Source organism: Saccopteryx leptura, chromosome 5, assembly GCF_036850995.1.
Source record: "Saccopteryx leptura isolate mSacLep1 chromosome 5, mSacLep1_pri_phased_curated, whole genome shotgun sequence".
NCBI classification, from domain to species: domain Eukaryota; kingdom Metazoa; phylum Chordata; class Mammalia; order Chiroptera; family Emballonuridae; genus Saccopteryx; species Saccopteryx leptura.
In genome coordinates, this window is record NC_089507.1 from 153,515,766 (window position 1) to 153,537,730 (window position 21,965).

Here is a 21,965-nt window from a genome sequence, read left to right on the forward strand (position 1 = left end):
CAGAGCACAGGTTGGCATTGTTCTTGTGTGATTATCCGTGGACACAGGCGGTCTCTTAGTTCTGGTTGCCAGTGAGTGGACCAAGCCTTTGCTCATTTAGCAGGTCTAGAAAGCACATTATTCTTCTGCATAGGGCAACCCCATTGGTCCACGCTGAAGCCCATTGCTCAGTAGTGAGGACTGCCATGCTGCCCATGGCTGGAGTTGCTACCATTGACCCCAGGGGACTTCTAGACTATGATCTACTTGGAGACTGAAGGGGGCCTGAAGGCAGCCACAAGATGCTCACTTTATGTGAGGTCCTCTGTCACTCACAAACCTCCTTTCATTTTAACATTATTTTGCAGGCCTGCATCAGTACAAAAGGCTGAGCCTGTGCATAAGACTGACAATAAAGAAATCTAAGGCGAATAAGGAAAAGGCCTAGACTTGTCTTGAAGAGGAAAAGTAGAGTGAAGCAAAGAAGTGAATAAGAACTACCAGTCTGTGAAAAATGAACTGCATGGTGCTTATTTATTTTTAACCTTGCACTGTAAAGTGTCTCCATAAATTAGAGGCCTTAAAAATGTTGTATTTAGCTAATTAAAAATTTCTACTTTTTCCAACAAAGGGGGGGGCATGTGTAAATTCTTTTGTTCTGATCTAAATCTCCAATTAAAGCACGAGCCTTACAGTTTATAAGGCATGTCAGCCAATTAAGGTCGCTAGATGCATCTCTATATTGAGCTGGCAAAGATAAGCACTAGAGTTAATTACAGAAATGTCACTAGTGCGTTTGTTAAACATCTTCAAATATGGTTTTTTAATGGGGCTCGAAGGCAGACTGCACTGTATATGGAATACACTGCCTGGCAGTGTCCTGTGCTGGGCATCAGGAATCAGAAGAATCATTCACGAAGTCATTTATTGAGCCTTGATTAGGGTTCCTTTGGGGGAAGGGTCATCCTTTCTTAATCTAAGAGGAGCTGATGTCTTGATCTTAGGTGGCATGTACCAGAAAGTCTTGGCTGAGCCTTGGTCCCTCTTGAGCAAGGCAGGGTATGTGCACTTGAAATATACATGTGCCCTGTCATCTTAGTCCTCCTATGGACTGTCCAGGAGTGAGTCTAATGAAGACAGAATGTCTCCTGTAAACAAATCATTATCCCTGATCAAGGAAGTGTAAACAGAACGTGGCCTGGGAACAGGCTCTCTGTCTCTCCCTACCACAGACACGTAAAACGCCAGGGCTCTGGGGATTTACTGGAGTCTGGAGTTAATAACGAAACTTCCTGATCTTCAGGGGAAGACCCCGAACCAGACACTCTGAGGGCTCTGAGAGAGTCCTCCACATAGGGTCTTATTGTAAAGATGGGAAAGACGGAATTTAAGCAGGAATGAGTGAGCCTTCATAAAAAATAATTTAAGCAGTCTTAAATGTTTAAAATGTTGATGTATAAAAGGATAAAAATAGATCACAAAACCATTTGCTACAAGAATACTTTTGAAGTCTAGGATCTAGAACAGGGTAGTCAACCTTTTTATACCTACCACCCACTTTTGTATCTCTGTTAGTAGTAAAATTTTCTAACCGCCCACCGGTTCCACAGTAATGGTGATTTATAAAGTAGGGAAGTAACTTTACTTTATAAAATTTATAAAGCAGAGTTACAGCAAGTTAAAGCATATAATAATAATTACTTACCAAGTACTTTATGTCAGATTTTCACTAAGTTTGGCAGAATAAATCTTTATAAAACAACTTACTATAGTTAAATCTATCTTTCTATTTATATTTGGTTGCTCTGCTACCACCCACCATGAAAGCTGGAATGCCCACTAGTGGGCGATAGGGACCAGGTTGACTACCACTGATCTAGAGTGAGATTTGATTAACTTAATCTCACTTAACATTTTACTTTATCTATGCCTTTAGACAAATCTTTAGAACCTTGATTCTTCATTTATCGTACATACTCTATTTTTTATTTATAACACATACTGTATAATACATAATGTATATTTAACTTCTCTCTTTTTTTTCTTTTTGATGATGATTAAGCTGCTTAAATATTACAAAGTGCGAGATGAATGTAAGGGGTTCTATTTATACTATGTCTAGCACATCGGTCCTTAACAGTTGGTTGCTCTTCTAATAGCTATTATACTTATGATCATCATCCTTCTCACCATTTAATTACCTCTGTGTAAAGTGAAGGACATAAGTGTGTTCTAATTAATAAGGTAACAGTGGCTATCTCCTATTGATTATAAACTATAAGCCGAGTATTATAATTGGTACTTTGCATGCAAACTAACATTTCAGTTATCCCAACAACTAACAGGAGGGACAACTTTGGAGTCATTATTTTCTAGAGGTTCAGAGAAGCGGACAGTCCACAGGGTCCAACTGGAAGATCCTAGGTTCAAGGTCAGGTCTGTTTGAGTCCACATACCCTTCTTTTTCTACTGTCCTCCGTTGCCTGTTTGGGGGAGACTGACCATGTATTTTAGAATTATTTTAGCTTATTTACTCCCCCAACCCCAAATGGAAGTCATTCACACCCATCTTTCAACAGCCTGACATATGGGATTGGCCTCCTGTCTGCAAGGCAGGGATCCCAGAAAATTCCCTTGGAAAGTTCCCTATCTTTCTTTCTGCTTCATCACCCTTGTTGTGACATCACTCTGACTGATGCTATTCTCATGAGCATCGACTCCTTCTTTGTTGCCTGAGCATTGTCCTTGTGTCAGTTATTTGTGAGCATTTTACATTGAAAATCTCTCTTCCCACCTCAACCTGTCCACCAGTTGTCCGCACGGTCCTGTGGTGGCAGGCTCCTCTGCATCCCTAAATATCCAAGACCATGGGATAAATGTAGCAGAGATGCCTTCTGCATCCTGCACTTTCTCCCCAAATTCAAGGAGTGGCTGCATATCAGTCAAACTCAACAAAGTGCTTTGTGGATGCACTTGAATGCCTCTAATAACAGGAAGCTCACTACCTACCAAAGAAGCCCATTTGGTGGTTTGGAAGTTGGACATAGGTATTTCTATAAAAAAAGTAAGGAAACACAAATTTGTATACACTTTCTGGAGATTGATTTATCAATATGTGACCAAAACTTTAAAATTAGTTTTTCTTCTCCATCAGCTGATTCTAATTTCATAAGCTAATTCTGTTCCAAGAAATTCATGTTACCAAAAAAATCCAAAATAGTGGGGAAAAACACTGTTATATTTGTAAATGCTAAAATTACATTATTTTTAATAGCTTACCTATTAATATGCATAATTAAGGATTTCTGTTACCTTAACTCTAGATCAGACAACATGGTGTATGTCTAGTAAGAGGGGATTTCCTAATATCTTCTCATCATAACTCCTTATTAGACTCTCCCAGACCAATTAAAGGAAAACTCTGGAGAAGAACTGAAGTGTCAGTATTTTTTTCAAGTTACCCAAGTGATTCTCATTGTGTAGCCAAGGTTAATAGCTATTGTTCTAGAAGGTGTAGTCATCAAAATAGCTTGGTCCTAATTTCTATGTTTAGATTTAAAAAAAGGATCTAACACCTATTTTTCAGAAAGGGAGGTAGACAAAAATGCATGTCACCTGCTTTCTACAGGGCGCTATGACAGGAAATGACAGTTTGGCACTGGTGCCCCAGAGGCTGAGGGGTTCAGCTCTAAGATCTTGGCATCATAGTGTATTCACACCCAAGGGTCCTCATTAGCCCCTCACAGAGATGGGTCTGCTGGCCCTGCTGGGAAGTCCAGATAATTTTGAAGAGGGGGCTTGGTGTGACAGGCAGGCTGGGTCTCTTTAACTTGCTACACAATCCTGCAAATGGCACTTCCAAACCCTGAGCTTCCATTTCCTTTCTAATAAGAAATAATTAAGGAGATAGTCCTACCTCACCAGGCACTGTGACGTTAGAGGCAGACCATGTGGAAGGACCATTTGTGATCTGTCCCAGACAGAGTGCCCATACCTGCTGCCAGTTGGCTTTGTGGGACAGAAGAGGAGCGCTTCACTGCACCGTGTGGAGCAGAGAGGACAGAGGAGGAGCCCAGGGTGTGGCAGACCGACCTGGGTGGGGTTTACTGATCAGCCCCTAACCCCGCTGCCAGTGAGAGCCCAGGCCCGCCCCTCTTCGCTAGATAAAGTCCAAGTACATTGTAGCTCCCTTTGTGGTTTCCGTGCCAATCACCAGCCGGGCTGGTTCCTCACTGCCACCCACACCCCTTTCAGGTCCTGGCCCTTCTCTCAGATTTCATTCTGGTGGATCAAAATTCCCACTTTTATTTCCTCTGGTGAATTCTCCTGCACAAATTGGGAAAAGCATTAAAAATTGAAATCAACCAGCTCTTTTTCTTTTCTTTAAAAAACAGCTCTTCTTGTCCCGTACCACAAATAAGGACATAACTCACATTTTTTTATTTTTATGTCCCTCAAAGTGTCGGGTTAAGGCCAAAACAGGATATCTGAGAGCATGTTTCTAAGAACCAGCATCTAGCTCTTCTATATCTGGTGCACCTGTTCATCCATTTACCCATTCATTCATTCATTCACTCATTCATAGTAGAAAACATTGCTGCCCTACTGTGCAGTTTCAGGTACATGGCAGCAGTTTGATGGGCACTTGCCTGGGTCAGAGGACAGATAATTGGGATGAAGGCAAGATGCACTCAGGATCCCACAGTGTCTCAAAACTCCTACCACACCCACCTGGGTCCAAACTACCATCCCTCTTCTCCAGATGATTGTGGTTGTCTCCTAACTCCTTTCTTCACTTCCTTTATTTTCTCCTGCCCACAGGTTAACCTTAGGTATGCAGTCAGTGTTCTTTTAAAAATATAATGTATTATACTGTATGTTGCTCCTTTGCTGAAAACTCTACAGTGACTCATCATTTCACTAGAGGGGAAGCCCAAACCCCTACTGTGTCCCATGAGGCCACCAGAGCGTTCCCTGCTCATGGTCTGGCTCTTAGGTCTCCTGATCACCTGTCTGTATGCTCACACTCCAGCCACCTGGCTCCACTCACCTTCCAACATGACAGGCACACTCCTGAGGGGCGGGGCTGGGGGCTGTGAGCTGCCCCGCCCTCCGGCCCTGTCACTCACTCCTTGCAATCCCATCCCTGGAGCTAGTTCGTGCAGCCCATTTAAGAATGCCGAATTCCCTGCAGCCTAACCCAGGAGACAGAGGGGCGGTCTGGAGGTTGGACATGTTAAGAAACACTAGTCTGTTCATTAAGGATTTCCTAGTCTGCTTCTACCTGAAGCCAAACATCTGGATGGAATATGCAAAAGCCAGACCACATAGTTGGGTGTTCTTCACATGTGAGTGCCGGCAGAATGCAGACCAGCTGGGAGGCTGTGGCTGCTTCATTCTTGATCCTTGGGTTAAGGTTCATTTACTTTAAATTCAACAAACATTTGTTTACACTAACTTTTTTGCTAGACCCCCCTTGTGGCACGGGATGTAAAGATGAACGATCCCCACCCTGGAGGCACCTACAGGCTAGAGGAGTGGGTGACAAGATCACAGTTAACATGACCCAAGGCATAAGAGCCACACCAAGGTTCCAGATCCGTATCCACAGGTTGCTTCGTGGAAGGGGTCCTGACAGCCTATCACAGGCAATCAATAAACTAGAACTTTGGAAGTCTTAATCTGTCAAAGCAATGAGACAGCCTAAAGCCCAGTTTTTTGATCTGTAGAATGGGGAGAATATTCCAGCCTTACTCAAGGTTAGGGTGGATGGTGAGAAAAATGATTTCAAGTCCATGGTGTGGAGAGGCACTACTATCCTTATCAGCACGTGGGGGAGTGTGCATGTGATTTAAAAAGTCTTCTTCATGTTTGAAAATACAGTTTAACGCATGGGCTAATCAATATAGGAATTTTGCCTCTTTTGAAAGTAAGTCTTTCCACTGCTGTCTTTACTGGGTAAAGACTTACTCAGCACTTAAAGCACAGCATAACTGCCCTTACCCTCTTTGAGAAATCTTCTCTTGTGGGTACACAAACCACTTCTATCTGCGGCCACCTCTCACCAGGCAAAGCCCTGCTGTAGTTTCTATTGCACTGTGGTCTCGTTGTTCGTGTCCGGGACATGACACAGACAAGTGGATTGCATGTCCTCCTCCCAGACTTCAGAGCTTGGCATCCTTCATACTCCAGCCTTGAAGGCACCATGGGGAAGGGACATGAGGACCCTAAGACAGTTGGGTTGGGGGTGGGGTGAGAAATGGGGCATTGCTTAGGGGCAAATAGTGTCAAGTCCTTTGGCTTTCTTCCAGCAAGGGACACAGGACATTTTCTGACATGCACCATTCTGCCATGAGTCTCGGGGTGCTGAGGACAGCTCTGTCCCGTTGGCCCCTTCTGTTACCTCCACCTTGCTTTCTGTTTTTCCTTTCTCTGGCCTCCTTTTTCTTTATTCTTCATTTACTTTTGCCCTGTATATTTCTTTTTTTTTTTTTTTTTTTTACATTCTACCCATACAGTTTATTCCTAGGTCTCAGGAAGGTCTGGTCCCTATAGCCGAGGGGGGGCCGAGATGGAAGAGGGAACTGCCCAGCTGGGCTTCCCGTGGGCTCAGCATCCACGGCAGGAAATGCTCAGCATCACTCCGTTGCGCAGATTGTCTGCTTTCCACTTTGCAGATGAGAAACATAAAGCTGGAGTGATCAAAGGCAGCTTCCAAAATCACACGTCTAGTAAGAGATCATGGGGCCATTCTTTGAGTTCCAATTGCATCCTAGGTCCTGTGTCAGCCCTGGAGTACAGAACTAAATCTGACATCTCCTGCCAGGGTCTGTCATACGGCAGAGCCCCAGTGACTCAGTTTGTGGAGAGACACTGCAAGCGAAAGTGGACAGGGAACTACAGGTGAAGCAAGAATGGGAGAACGTTGGTAATTGTTGCAGCTGAGTGATGGGTACCTGGAGATGCATTATAGTTCATTACACTGTTTCCTCTACCTTGAAAAATTTCACGTCAAGTGGCTTACAATTGTATCCTCTAAGTATTAGAGACTCTCAAGTTCAAAATGGAACATCCTTTCTTCTAGAGACGGAGCTCCCCAGACAGACTGTTTTCCTGAGCCCTGTTCTCTCCTTGTGGTTTACATAGGGTCCTCTGGGTAAACATGGCCCTGGGAAAGGATGAGGTCAAATGTCATGAGCAACATACCTCATCTGCCTGGGATCAAAGGAAGGAGAGCCACACAGAAGGAGAAGGCTCTTGTCTAATTGGGACATTGTAGGTACTCCATCCTGGGTTTTCAAGTCTTCCATGATATATACATTATCTATGATAGTTGTTTTAGAAGACACTAGAAAAAAAATTATGACACTCTCAGACACATAGACCACTGATTTTGGTCTTGCAGGAAGTCATTTTCCCCAATATCAGAGGATTGATTTCTGAGAAGGTAATAGAATAATCAATTTCCTACAGGTAGTTTTGCACAGGAAAGAGTTTTATTATAAACTGAAGCAACTGATTCTCCTATCTTCTCTGAGCAGGCTTTTCCTCCTGGTCCTGTGAGCTTTTTGGCCATGATGGTGGTACGGGTTCATCTCTGTAGTGGGAGTAGGAAAAGGCAGGTCCTTTGCTAACGCAACATCTCTTCCTACCCACAGTGCTGCCAGGTGATGCCTCAGGAAGCTGCCGCCCTGGTTCTGTCTGGATTTAGAAGCTGGCTTCAGCTGCTGATGCGGTACTCTTACATCCTGCCTAATCTGGATGCTGAGTGTGGTCAAGCCCAGCTCTGTTGCTGGGTCAAGTCTCTTAGGCCACGTGGAGTGGCATGATTGTACTAACATGTCATGTCAATGCTTTTCCTTGAGCACATTCTACACACTGAGGCTTGTTCTGGGAGCCTGGGAAAGCAGAGAGAAACATGATGGTGTCTATCTTTGCAGGAGCCAGAAGTAACTGAACTCAAGGTGAACATGTTCAAAAACTAGAGTCCCTCATTTTTCTCACAAACTCACTTCTATTTCTGTGAATGATTGCCCCACCCCCACCCCTGCTCCAGTCACTTGTGCTAGTGACATGGGGTTTATCCTGGATTGTTCTCCCCTCCAACCTACCCCACCCTGTAAACCCACATGACAATCAATCACCAAGTTCTCTCGACGACTCTTCTCCCTCTTTTCCATCCCTGAGCTCTGTCCCCTACCAACCACTCTCCTGAGCTTCCTTCCTGAGTTCCTCATGCCACCCCTTCTCAGATGACAACTTACTGATGCTTTACTTTTTAAAACTTGACAATGACTCTCTATGTCCTTCTGGCTCAAGCCTGCCTGGTTATTTGAAAATCAGGTGCTGTCCGTGACACACACAAACTCATGAGATTCTTCTCATCTCATTTCCCAGACATCTCCTTTGGAAGTTAAACCAGATTCTTTACTCTTTACAGGATTCCATCCATGTTGCTCTGATGCTTCCCCTTCCTTCCTGACTTTTACTCTGTTGGAAAGTATCTCCCTTTGGCCATATGCTACCTTCCCCTCATACTGATCTCAAATGCCACCTCTTACGTGAAGCCTCCCCTGATTTTCTAGTTTAAAGGCATCTTCCTTTCTTCAAATCCCTAGGAGATTTCTGTTGGTAGAGCATTGTGACTAGAGTGGAAGCTTGAGATAAAACAGGCTTTGGCCTAAGATTTGATGAAGCCGTTGAGTAGCCAGAATGCTCTAAGGGAGGCCTTTGGAAGCCTCAGTTTTTGCATCCACGAAATGAGAAGGAATCCTATCTCATCAGTTTGTTATGAGGATGAGACAGACTATATGAAAAGGCTTTACTTAGCACAATGCCATGGTAGGTGACTGATGAAGGGTAGTTGTTACTGATGGCCATGATAATGCACTAGCTTTGAGTTTTGTGGTCACTGTTCAAGACTCCTGACTGAGAGTCCATCCACAGGGTGGCTGTCCCAGGCCTTGCTCTGGTCGGTGACAGATAATGGCTGCATGTCATACAGGGGGAGGGAGTGCTGTTTGGGAACAGCTGGGGGCGCTGCGCGGGCACAGAGAGCAGCAGTCCTGAGGCCCCGTGAGGACCAACTGGTTTCATAAAAACAAAGGCAAGGGTTTCCTTGAAAACCCCATGTTTGCCCAGATCTCCCTTTCGGCTGCTCCTGTGGCCACACATGTTTCCGATGAATCCACATTCAAATGAATTTTGGCCGACAAATAACTCAATACAGCCCTTTGGTGGGAGGGCATTCCTTTGGGATGAGGTCATGGTTTGGCTACAGTAAAATTAAAAATAACCCGGAGCCCCCGCCGCTCTGCCTGGCATCCGCCCAGGACAGTGCATTTGGGAACCATTATCGGGTTTATCGGGGTAACGCATCGCAGAAAACCTGCTTCTGTTTACAGACCATTTTATTATTCTGTTTTGACATTTCCCTTTTTTCTTCAACCTTTTTTCCCCCTTAAGCAAATATCTATTAGACTGAGTTGAAATGTGATCCAACCAAATATACTCTTTTTCAACTTCAGGCTAAAGCAGGTCTGACTAGAAGCAGAAATGCTCAAGTGAGAAGTTATGATTTACTTTCTTTCTAAAGGGAAACAGTGTCAGAGAGAGAATTCTATGTGACAAGGGCACTTTTGGAGAGCAGAGCGGGGGCTGGCAGCTGACACAGAGCTCGCCTGGGAAAGGGGTGGTACTGAGAAGGCTGGCACAACCTTGCCCAGTGCTGCCCCTGGCACCCTGGCAAACCCCAAGTCAAGTGCACAGACACGACTAGAGTTAGTTTCAAAACAGTCAGTCCCCAGATTAGATTGTAAGGATATGATGATGGGAGCAAGGAAAGAACTTAGGATCAAACACTCCCCTCCAGGCCCATTGTCTTACTGTTGAGGACACGGAGGCTCATCAGTCAGGATGCACCTGACTTGCCCAAGGTAACTGCACTGAAATATGGTGTTAAAGGGAGTGGGCCTTAGCCTGAGCTCAGACGGCGTGGGTTTGAGAACCAGCTGTGCCACGTGATCTTAGGCAAGAGCTTGACTTTATCGTTTCTCATGTCCATCATCTATAAAGTGGGGTGATATTTGGGACTTTTCTATCTGTATCACACAGTTATGAAAGTTAGCAAGCGCTCTCTATGTGCTAGGCACTGTTCTAAGCCTTCATACAACCCATGTGCTACTCACAGCAACCCTGCCAATTCGATACCAAAATGATCCCGTCCTGACGACGGGTTAGCGGAGAGAGGCCCAGAGAGGCTCAGTCCCATGGCCCACGTTCTACAGATGGAGGACGGTACGGGCTTGAACTGAACCCGGAGCATCCGAGGCCAGAGCCTGTGCTCATAACTATGACATGATCGGATCTCTGTAACCAATTAAACCAGAACCCAGATGTGAGGGTGAAAGGTGAGATGTGGGCTGAGCCAGAACAAAGACCCAGGTCCCCCGACTTCTGCTCCCATGTCCTATTCCAGGACCTCTGACTGCCCCAGCTGCCGGGGAGGGAGGCAGGCATCGGCTTCCCTGCCCTTTCTGTCCAGGCGGGAGCGACAGATGAAATTATGAAATAGAAAGATGGTTTGAATTCTCTTTGAATGTATCAAAGTCCAGACCTGAAAGGAATGCGTGCTGGTGAGGGCCGGGGGCTTGAAAGGCAGACCTTCCTGAAAGGCTGACACACATAACAGCATTTCACGGGCATGGCTGTGAGGTTGGGGGGTCCCCGTGGTTGTTGAATCCAGCTCTGCCCTTGCATTTGCTCCCTCTCCCCCTCCCTTCTGCTGCTGATTGGTCCCAGGCCCGATGACCGCTTCTGACTGCCTCTTCGCAAGGCCCTGGATGATCTGATGACCTGGCCCCCAACTTCCTCTTTAATCTCCGTCTTTGCCTCCCATTTGTCTCCATGCTCCAGTTCCACTGGTGTGTGTGTGTGTGTGTGTGTGTGTGTGTGTGTGTGTGTGTGGCCTCTGCCCAGAATGTTCTGTCCTCCACTCTTTGCCCAACTAACAACTCACCCTTTGGGTGCTAGTCCAGGTGCCGCCCCTCAGACACGACCTCCCTGGTCCTCAGTCTTCATTAACCGTCCTTCCATCTCCTTACTTCTGCCAGGGAGCTGTTTCTTTTCTCCTGTGCCCTTCTTATACTTTGTAGTCACACGTGTATTCATCTTTAATCTCCTTATCTAGACCAGACATCAGCAAACTTTCTATTAACTAATAGACTTTTTATTACAACCGGCACACCTTATGAGTTGAAATGAGATTTTTTTACGTTGTAAATGGCTATACAAACACCTCTGTAATGTCCTTGATTGTGCTTCTTTGCCCTGCAAAACAAAATATTATTTTTCATATTTATCTTTTAAGATGACATTTGTGAAGCCTGTTCTAGACTGTAAGCCTTGGGAGAGCGGAGAGCACGTGCCTGGCACACAATGGGCCTTCACTATACATGTGTTCACCGGTATTGGCAGTAGGGGTCCCTTTCTTCCTGTTTCCACAGGGGAAGGCAGGAAGTTTAGTAGGAAGAATTTGTGGTGCGTCAGAAATCTCACTTGAACTCAAGCTCTTTTGTTTATTAGCTGTGAGACTGGGTAAGTCAACATCTCTGAACCTCAAATTCCTTATCCTTTATGTGAACTTAAAAATTGGAGGGATGAAATAAGGTAATAAATCTAAAGATAATCTGACAACATGTAAAGACTATATAAAATGCTAATTGTTATCATAATAATTGATGCTATTGTGCTAAATATCAATTTATTGCCTTCCAGCTTCCAATCCACCTTTCGTTGCTTTCTCTTAATTAGAAGGACCCTGTAAATAGTTTTGCCAGCTCATGCAATGTTTAGTTCTCTCAGTAGAGGGCACTGGAGGAACATTCCGGGAGAAAGGGGCTTCTCTCCTAGACTTTGGTGTGCTGTTTCTTGCTTCTATCATTCCGCTGATGATGTCTCATTTGGGGACATATGCTTGTGCTCATCCCTATTAAGTTTTGGTGGCACCCCTTGTGGATAATTTCCCTTTGATTTCCAGTGGTACCTCTGTGGGCAAATATCCAGTGAGTCTCATGGGCACTCCAGTGGCCAGCTTCCCAGCCTTACTGGCACCATAATAGGTTTCCAGCTTGTCAGTCAGGGACTGAGGTCCCTGCCAATGGGCCTCAGTCTCTCTGTACCCAGGAGAGTGTCTTTGTTTGCTAGTTTTAGCTGCAATTCCCTGCCTACCAACCTCTGCGTGGTGTCTGTGGACCAGCTCTGACCTGAGGCAGCACAGTGAATTTTCTGCCAGCAGGGTACAGACCACACCTTCTCCGATGAAGTGAATTCCATCCTTGGAGAAGACCCCCTGCCTGCCAAGGTTATTTTTTCCTTAAATGATTTCCATTAACCTTGGGGAATTCTTTTAAGTACTCTACTCCTTTATAGAACTGATATAACCATTATAGTCAATAATTCTTTACAGTAAATCTTTGCTGTTCAAACAACTGTATTTGAATGTCTCTTGATTTGACCCTGACTGATACAGAATTGTTACTGGAAGTAGCCTCAGAAGATGGACACACAAAGATGAAGTTTAGGGATTGGTTTGATTGTGTCTTTAAACTTGAATGTAATTTTTTTGTGTGTTGTTGTTGTTTTTTGCCAATAAGATGAAATATTAACAAACCATGGCGTGCAAAAGCATCATGATTGATCGACCTATCACCTGGGGTTAAATGTGGTGGAGTGAGGAAGTACCAACTGAAGACATGCCTTGGAAGCCCAAGCGGCTACTGCACATGACCATTCTAGAAGTTACGGTGACCACAGGGACTGTGGTATGGGAAAATTCTTCTGAGGGTACTTGAGAAATCACAGAAATAAAATGACAAACCTAGTCCTTTAACCATCAGCTCCAGACATAGTCAGGGAGGCGCAGAGAGCTTCTAAGATGGTTCTAAAAATACACTCTTATTTCTTATAGCCATAGGGCTAATATTGCAAAAAATCAACAAAGCAATTTATTGTGCAAGTTGCTGAAATACAGTAACAGTTGAATTCAGAGTCTTGCCAAGTTTCCCGTGTAAAAGCTAGGACATTCACTGGGAAAGATTAAGATACCAAAACTCGGCATGAGAATGTGAGCTTGGATCCAGATGCGCTGACCATCTTGGGCTCCAAGTCCCTCTGGACTTACCTTGCCACTGAATTTCTTGTTCTTCCTCGACACTGAAATTAGACTCACCTTCTGTTTATTTTATTGTTATTATTTAAGATTTTATTTATTGATTTTAGAGAGAGGGAGGAGCAAGAAGTATCAACTTGCAGTTGCTTCTCATATGTGCCTTAACCGGGCAAGCCAGGAGCCCTGAGCTGACAACCTTAGCATGTCAGGCTGGGGCCTCCTCCACTGGGCCAGCACAGGTCAGCCAGGCCTCTATTTACTTTTCTTTTCCATTGATTTGAGATAGAGAGCAAGAGAGGAAGAGAAGGGGAAAGGGAGACAGAGAGAAGCACCAATTTGTTTTACTTAGTTGTTCCATTTAATTGTGTACCCATTGATTGCTTCTTGTACGTGCCCTGACCAGAGTTTGAACCCGTGACCTCTGGTGTACCAGGTTGACGCTTTATCCACTGAGCCACCTGGCCAGGGCCTATACTCATCTTCTTATATCTGCAAACCTTATTATAACTTTACTTGGGGTAGATGCCTTACTAGTAGATGACTAATCTCTTTAAAATCCATCACAACCACCTCCTATTGTCATTAGACCCACCTAAAGTCGTATCTCTTCATGCTCTTCAGGTGGAAATTATCTACAAAAGAAGGATGGAAATTGTGCCAATATATATTGTCGGAAACCTAGGAAACATGAGTGGGAAATGGAATTTATGGGTTTTAGACTGACTAGGGAAGAATATAGCCATGGAGTGGACCAAATTCACTGATATTGCTAGATATCCCAGATGATGTTCTAGCTCATGCATCTAGAAGTGGCTCTCAGCTTGCTCGGGACCTCTAAGGCTGCAGAAGGGGGCGGGGTTGTGCAGCGAAGACCTATGCAGAATTCCAGGCCTCACCTCCACCCTCCCAAGAGACCATAACTCTGCTGCAGAGAAACACAGAGATCCAGGTGCAAAGTGAATCAGAAACAACCTGTCGGGAAGGCAGCCACCTTGGATCAGTAGAAAAATAAGCAGCCAGAGCTGTGGTTCTCAGGGCAAAGAAGCACTTATGGGCTAGAGGAGTCAGGAGCTGCTCATTGGATGGGATGGGATAGGAGGGGAAGGAAGGGGAGGGGAGGGAATGACAGGAGGGGAGGGGAGGGAAGGGCTTTCATTAGCGCTGCAGGGATGCCTGGGTTTAGGAGGCCAAGATACTGGCGTAGGGTGAGAGCTGAAGGGCAAGGCAGGCTTATAGATCAAGACTGAAAACAGAGCCACAGATCAGGGATCATGAGATCTATAGAGCTTGACCAATGTCTCACAGATGCTCAGGAAAATGCAAGGTCCCAACAGGGCGCAGACGGCCAATGTGTGGAGTATGACCTACAACCTGAGCATCTTCTGCTTGTGCCCAGGGCTACAGCACTTCTTTCCGATTCTTCCTCCATTGTAGTAAGCATGACCTTTGCACTTCATGCCCAGGTGCCCACACAGGTGGACATTTACACTCATCAGTGTCTCAGTCTAAGAACATTTATCCTGAGACAACTGGCAAATGGGAGTATTGGATCTTTCTGGGAGAGACGCTGCTGCTCCCTTGGGAGTATGGCCAACACTTACACCAAAGGCACAGTCACAGTTACCCCAGAGGGACTGCCCACACGTAAGTCCGCATGGGAAGAAAGCTCAGTGGGCTCTGCTTGTCCTGCTTTTGGACACAGATGGTCAAGGCATTGCTGTCACTTAGTTTTCTGAGCATTGGTAATAGCCGATTAGTCAGAAGTGCTGCTAAGGGGACCACAACCCTCCCAGGGCAATGAGCTTGGAAAAGATGAGAGCATGTGTTGTATCTGTATCCTGACCAGGGTGCAAGCAAATCTTGTTGCAGTGTGATGCTGGTCCTTCCCAGGGAAGCTAAGCTGTTCTCCAGCTGGAGAGAGTCAAATAAGCATCCTTTGGAAAGTGACTCAGTGGGACAGACAGGTGCTGACACATCTAGTTAACCATCCCCTACAGAAAGATTTCCGTCTATTCTTGCCCCAGACGATCTGATTCATACTTTTAGTAATACAAGGAGTCCCTTCTAGAGACACGCTGATTTAGAGTCAGAAGAAAACAGGCAGGAATCTTGCCTCCACAGTAGGCTGGTCGCTGCCACAGGGTGGGATGAGGTTGGACCACAGGCCACGTGAAGGAGAACTGACCACGCTGGGAGTGAGGAGAAGCAGAGAAGGGGCTCCGTTGCTGTCCTCAGACTTGTGGAGCAAGGGGGAGACTCGCTTCGTCTAGCTCCAGTTTCTATCCATTCCAGAGTTTGGAATGTACTAGAGAATGAATGCACATTTCAATAAAGGAATGGAGAGTGGATCCAAAAGGTAGGTCTAGCATTAAATGAATATAAAGAAAAACAAGACACATGTAAAGTAAAAAGAATACAAAGAACATATTACAAATCAACCCAAGGTTAATTGACCAGTGGTTCTTGAGAGGTCTAAGCTTCCCACCCCTGGAGTCTGCAGACATTGGCCAAATGACCCTCCCCTAGGAGTGTCATAGAAAGGCATTTCTGGATGGCATGGGACCCAGGAAACACAGGCCAAGCTGTCACTACCTGGATTGACATTGATTAAGTTGTGAGATATGTATGTGTGTTGGTCACTCTGGGTTGCCTTTCTCTACATATGACAGCAGGGAAAGGAGGGCATCCTTTGTTTATGGGTCTATCCATGAAGTTCATGAATATTACAACTCTGATGTATCGGCATTTCAAGCTTTTTACGTAAGTAAAGCACAGACTTGTCAGCAGAAGAAAGAGAAGACCCAGAAATCCAGGTCATTGCCACTCGGCTAAATTGAATATATCATGAATAATAAAATAAAGATAAAATATGCTTTATTATTTGCAAATTTTAGCTAAATCTATTAGAAACATTTAATTTTAGCTATAAAAGTTGTCATTAAAATGGCCTACCCTAATGTGAACATTAAAAGGGTAGATAATGAAATCTTCATTAGTTAATTAAAATTTCTTAATTTAATGAGGCAAGTGTCATTCTAATAGATTAAGTAAAATAAATGATATGCACTGCCGTTGACAAAGGAAACCCTAAAAATTAAAAAAAAAAAAACGGTTCAAAAGCATAACATCGTGTCTTTGTCTTGTTCATTTATTCAATGGATGCCCTTGCTCTAGTTTAATATAACACACAAATGCTATCACCTATCAGAGCTGGGAAGAGCCAGGACAATGGATGGCAGTCAGTGGGCCTTTCTGCACACACAGATAATCACCTACACCAGCGCTCAACTGTCACCCACCCAGAGGATGCAACACTCCATGCCGAAACACCCGCATTTTACTAAGGACGAAAGATGTCGTCTACAAGGTTATTGCTGTAATGGGGACGTTATAGGCATTATCTGACACTTGTGGGTGAACTGCTCTGTGTAGATGCCGGTGATGGTGTTAGGCTGAGGCTGGGATGAAAGAATGAGGACGGGTGGATGCCTGGCCCTCCCACGACTGCATGGCACTCATCCTTCAGAGATTGCAGAGTGAGCTTACAAACTTTGTTAACTTATAACAGTCCCAGAACAGGGCTTGCTGCAAGGGAATGCAGTAAGCTGGCTCTGGTAGGGAAGTGGACCGACCCCAGAAACCCAGCAGGAGGTGTTACTTTGACCTTGAGGTGTGGGCTGTGTGAACCAGCTATCCTGCCCAGATCCATGTGGCAAAGGATTCCCACACACACTGGGGCTTTGAGTGACAGCTGTACTTAGCACCTGAGCTGAAATCTATCCTGGATCCCCTCTGCCAATGATTAGAGATGGAAGTCGCCGTTTCCCAGTGTTCCGTTTGTATCTCCTCACCTCCTCATGAAGTTGCCTCTTCTCCTGCTCTGTGTTGTATCAACCTCTAGAGTCTAGGCTGTGGAGACCCCAAACCCCAAGACCCAACTCAGAGGTTTTTAGGGCCACCACTGCTGCCCACACTATCGTATTGAGAAGAACCTCAGGAGCTGTGTGAGGGGAGCCATGCACTTCCCCACTTCCCATCGACACCAGGGCTATCTGTCTCTGAGCCTGGTTTACTGACGGACATTTCACTCCTTAAACCTTGCCACGTATGAGTTGTGCAGACAGATACCCATGGTTAAAATGTTCCTCATGTTGTCAAGGCCCAGTTCGTGGGCCAGGGGCCCTGGGGAGATGGACCTGCTAAGTCCATCTTCACATGGTCTACCCTCCCACTCCTCAGGGAGTGGACCTCAGAGCTGCAGGGCAGCTCCCGCAGCTGCGGGGCCAGTAGCTTCTGAAATGTGAGGTTCGGTAATTCTGTTCTCTAGTGTTGCATGTGAGCAGGTTGGCATCCAGACCTATCATGCCCACACTTCTACCAGCTCCACTTGTCCTTGTTTTACTAGCTGGGATTTGGGTAAGCCTTTGTTTGAACAGAGGGGTTTTTAGGCTCAAGTAATCAAAAATTGAAGGTCTAAACCATTGTTTCTTAAAAGAAATCGTTTAGGTGCATAATAATAAATGAAGATTCCTTGACTCCCTGCAAAGAAATTCTGATTCAGTAGATCTTGAATAAGACCCAGAAAAGTGCTTTGTAAGAAGCTGTCCACAAGGTTTGGACACAGACATTTTGGGGATAGGAGGGGGCACGTGATTCCTCCTAGAACTTTCTGCCCTGATGGAAGGGCTCTCTGTGTCATCCACTATAGCAGCTATGACATGTGGTTGCTGAGGATTTGAAATGTGACTGGTAACACCTAGAAACTGAATTTAAAATTTTGCTTATTTTACCAAATTCAAATTTAAGTGGCCACCTCTGATTAGCGGCGACCCTCTGGATCATACAATACCAATGCTTTCCCTGTGAAAATCTGCCCTGTAGCAGTCTTCATAGGCAAGTACACACCCTTTGTTTGTTCAAAGACTTTCTTGCCAGTGCTGGAACATTCAAAGGATGAGTCGCATTCATTAATTTGCCTATCTGGGAATATAAAAATTAGGTTCCCTTTCTTCAAAAAGCTCAGAATCGAGTAAGAAAGATGTCAGCCAAGGAAATGGACATGTGCAGTCATATCAAAGGGTGTGAACAGATTCCAATCTTGGCAGATTTATTTTAATCCATTCTGGATTCTTTGGCTTCTAACCTCTATGATGCCTTTCTGTCAGTAAATGAATGCTTCAATAATAGTTAGAGTGACTGTGGAATTCTAGCATTCACTTCCTGATGGAGAAAACCACAGTGATTGAAGCATAGGCTTTGAAATGAGGCAGTTGGGCCCTAACCTTTGCTCGAGCGTTTATTAGCTCTGTGTTCTATCTGACCTCACTGTGCCTCAGTTTCCTCTCCATCAAATGGGGATAATACTCTTACCTACCTACAGCTATTGTTATGCAGAAAAATTGGCGTACCGTAAGTTAAGTACTTAACACACTGCCTAAATATAGCATGTGCCCATATTCAGGTTTTTCAAGGTTCTATGGAGAAGTGAGTGACCATGAGCTCAGGCTCAGCTGCATGGCTTAAAGATCTTAGAACTGACACTTACAGCCTTGAGAACTTAGGACATTTACTTAACATCTTTGTGCCTCCATTTCCCCACTGCAAAAATAAGGTTTACCAAAATAGGTATCTCATAGGAAAGTTAATATGCATAATTCACTTATTTGATCTAGTTCCTGGTTAAATGCTACATAAGCATTTATATTTATTTGTGCCCTCACTACTAATTGTTGGCTCCTCACTTCAGTCTATTTTACAAATCATCCTCCAGCCCAGTGGTCAGGATCATCTTTGGGAGGCATCCATTTGGCCATGTCACGTCTCATTTTACAATGTTTCCATAGCCCATCACCCTCATATCTTTGCAGCTTCTTGTCTAGCCTCACCAATCCCTGTGATCCCATCTGTTATTTTCCCCTCCCCTCCAAAAAACAAAACAAAAAACAACAAAAAAAACCCCATGTGCTCAAGCCATATACCTCCCTATGGGGTCACACCTTTTGCTTTTGCACATGCTGCTGCTTCTCACTAAAACTGTCACCCTTTGACCTTGCTCCTCTGGATGTGCCCCTCCAGTCTGCAAAGCTCAGCTGTTATCATCTAGATAACTTCCTTGCCATCTCTCACCTGACCACACTAGGTTAGGTTTCCCATATCCCTTATCACATACAGTGGGCTTATCTCCATCATGATTGTCAAAATAAATCATATTTTATACTCTCTACTAGAATGTGAATTCTCTGACTTTCATAAATCCATTCTTGATAATTAGCAGATGTTCTTATTTCTACTCAATATAAATAACTCAGTAACTGAGAAATGGAAAAGAAAATAGGTCACTGCGTTTTGGAGAAGAAATGAAGGATGTTGTCATTGAGAAATGCCTTCTTCGTCTCTGAGTTAGTGATCTTCACTTATCCCCACAGGAACCCATAGATGCTAATTTGACAACTCTGAAAAATCATTCAAAGGAGACTCTAATTCCACAGGTACAATGTAGTTATCTGGAGGCGACAAAATGAGTTAATAACAGGTCATTTAAGTCAGCATGCCAAGCATTTCTGTGTCTCAAACAAGCCAACTCTCTCTGAGGCTAGAATGGGACATGTATTAAAAACACTGGCAAAATCTGTCAAAGTGAGACCTTTCATATCCATAATTTCTACCACCTGTAACATCTTATGTTACATAGATCCCCAATTACCAGTAGCAGTGTTAATCAATCATCTGTCCTAAATATTTTTAGGTCGTCTTTATACACTCTACTTAGCTCTTTTTTTCTGTTTTTGTAAATGTATGTTCTTTACTTGCCACAATTAATTTCATATTGACTTTATCATATTGGGGACCTATCCAGAATCCTTTGGGAACAACTTTTCAAAACGAGTATAGTGTGTAATAACAAGTTATATTGAAACCAAAGAAAAAAATTACAAGACTCTTAATTGAGGAGAGGCAATCAAGTTTTCATCTCCCATCATATAATATTACAAATATATTTTCTTACAGGATTATATTTCTACCTAGATAAGTTACTTTGTAAGTCTGTGGTAGTATTTGTAATAAGAAGAAAGAAAACAATATATTTTCAGGAAATTACTAGTGTTAATTATTTCATGCATCTATTCTATCAATTCTTTATTAGTACTATAGTCCTGATTTACAAAAGAGTTCTTTACTCTTTAAGTTCCAGTTGGACATACAGAAACTCTGAGCCAAATAAATATGAGCAATTATTTACCATTTGTTAAATAAGAAGGTATAAAACTATACGTCTATTTTTTTAGATGGTTATATTATCAAATATTCCTCAATAGAATTGTGTGCCTTGTGGGATACTGAGCTTTTCCTTGATACCATTTTAGAAACAAAGACAATGTACCATATACCAAAGAGCCATTAAAAAGTCAAATCTTACTATTGGCACATTTTACAAATGGAGACAATTTTATGGGTAACATACACTATGGGTGCCCACACTGGATCCCCTAGACCTACCTAGGATGTCAGTGCTGTGGGGCAGTCGCCATGTGCAGTGTCAGTAGTCTGCCCAGGGGCCTGTTCTCCCCTTTTCTGTTTCCTGGCATGCACGCTTGCATGCAGACACAGAGAAACAGATAAATCATGTATTTGTCTAATCAAAGTACAAAAAGGGAAAACATACAGTCAAAAGAATTCTTTCTAAGGAAATGGATATATCCAGGGTAAAAAGAAAATATTGAGAATTAAAAGACAATAATATGTAAAAGTTTTTGCTGAATATTTCTAAATATGGACAAATTGTATTATTTTGTATAAAAATGCAAACTACTAAAACTCAAAAGAAATGTGTAAAGTATACAAAAAAATTTCACAAATATAGAGGAGATCAAGTATATTGACTGGAAATGCATTTCTGAAAATATAGGTTGAAATGGTTTCTCAAACAATTGTTTTAGATCTTCAAACAACATATAATTCTTTAGCTTTTTAAAAAATGTAAGTTCTTTTTCATCACTTCTATTTAACATTGTGCTAAGGGTTTGTATTAGTGTTACAGGGCAAGAAAAAGAAATAGAAGGGATTCAGATTGATAAAGTAAAACTTTTAGTCTTATTCACAGATAGAGTATGTCAGACATCTAATGAAATCAAAGAAGATCTACCTAATGAGATTTACAATATTCATGGATTGTAGGACTCAATATTGTTAGTAAGTTTATTCTCCCAAATTATGTGTAGATTCAAATAAATACTATTAAAATTACAGAAAGATTTTTTTTGGGGGTAGAAATAAACAAACATTCTAATATTTCAATGAAAAGAAAAGAACTATAATAGCCAAAACTAATTTGAAAAACAACAAAAATTTTTTTTAATGGGACAGCAATTAACAGCTCTGAGAGCATATTTTAGGAAACTTGCTTAGAACAATAGTATGGCATGAATGTTGTCAGACATACATACATCACAGTAAGATGCATGTTGGCTGTATAGAGAATGGAGTAAAGGGAGAGAGTAAAGTCTGAGTGACCTAAGTAACAGATAATGGAGCTTGGAATAAATACAGCAAAACAAACCAAGGAGAACTTGATAGCTTTTGAAAACTCTTGAGAAAAGATATTTGTTAGGTCTCAGTAATTATCTGGAAGACCAGGGGTTAAAGAAGTAGAAAGTGTCATACCTAGGAGTTTGGCTTGAATCTAAAGACATGGTGAAAATAAAAACTCAAGATGATACCCTGGCCTTTCCAAACTATTTTCTGCTCTTCTTATTGATATTCAGAAGCCCCAGGACAAAAAAGTATGCTCTTAAAGCTACCTAGAAACTTGTTTTTAGAA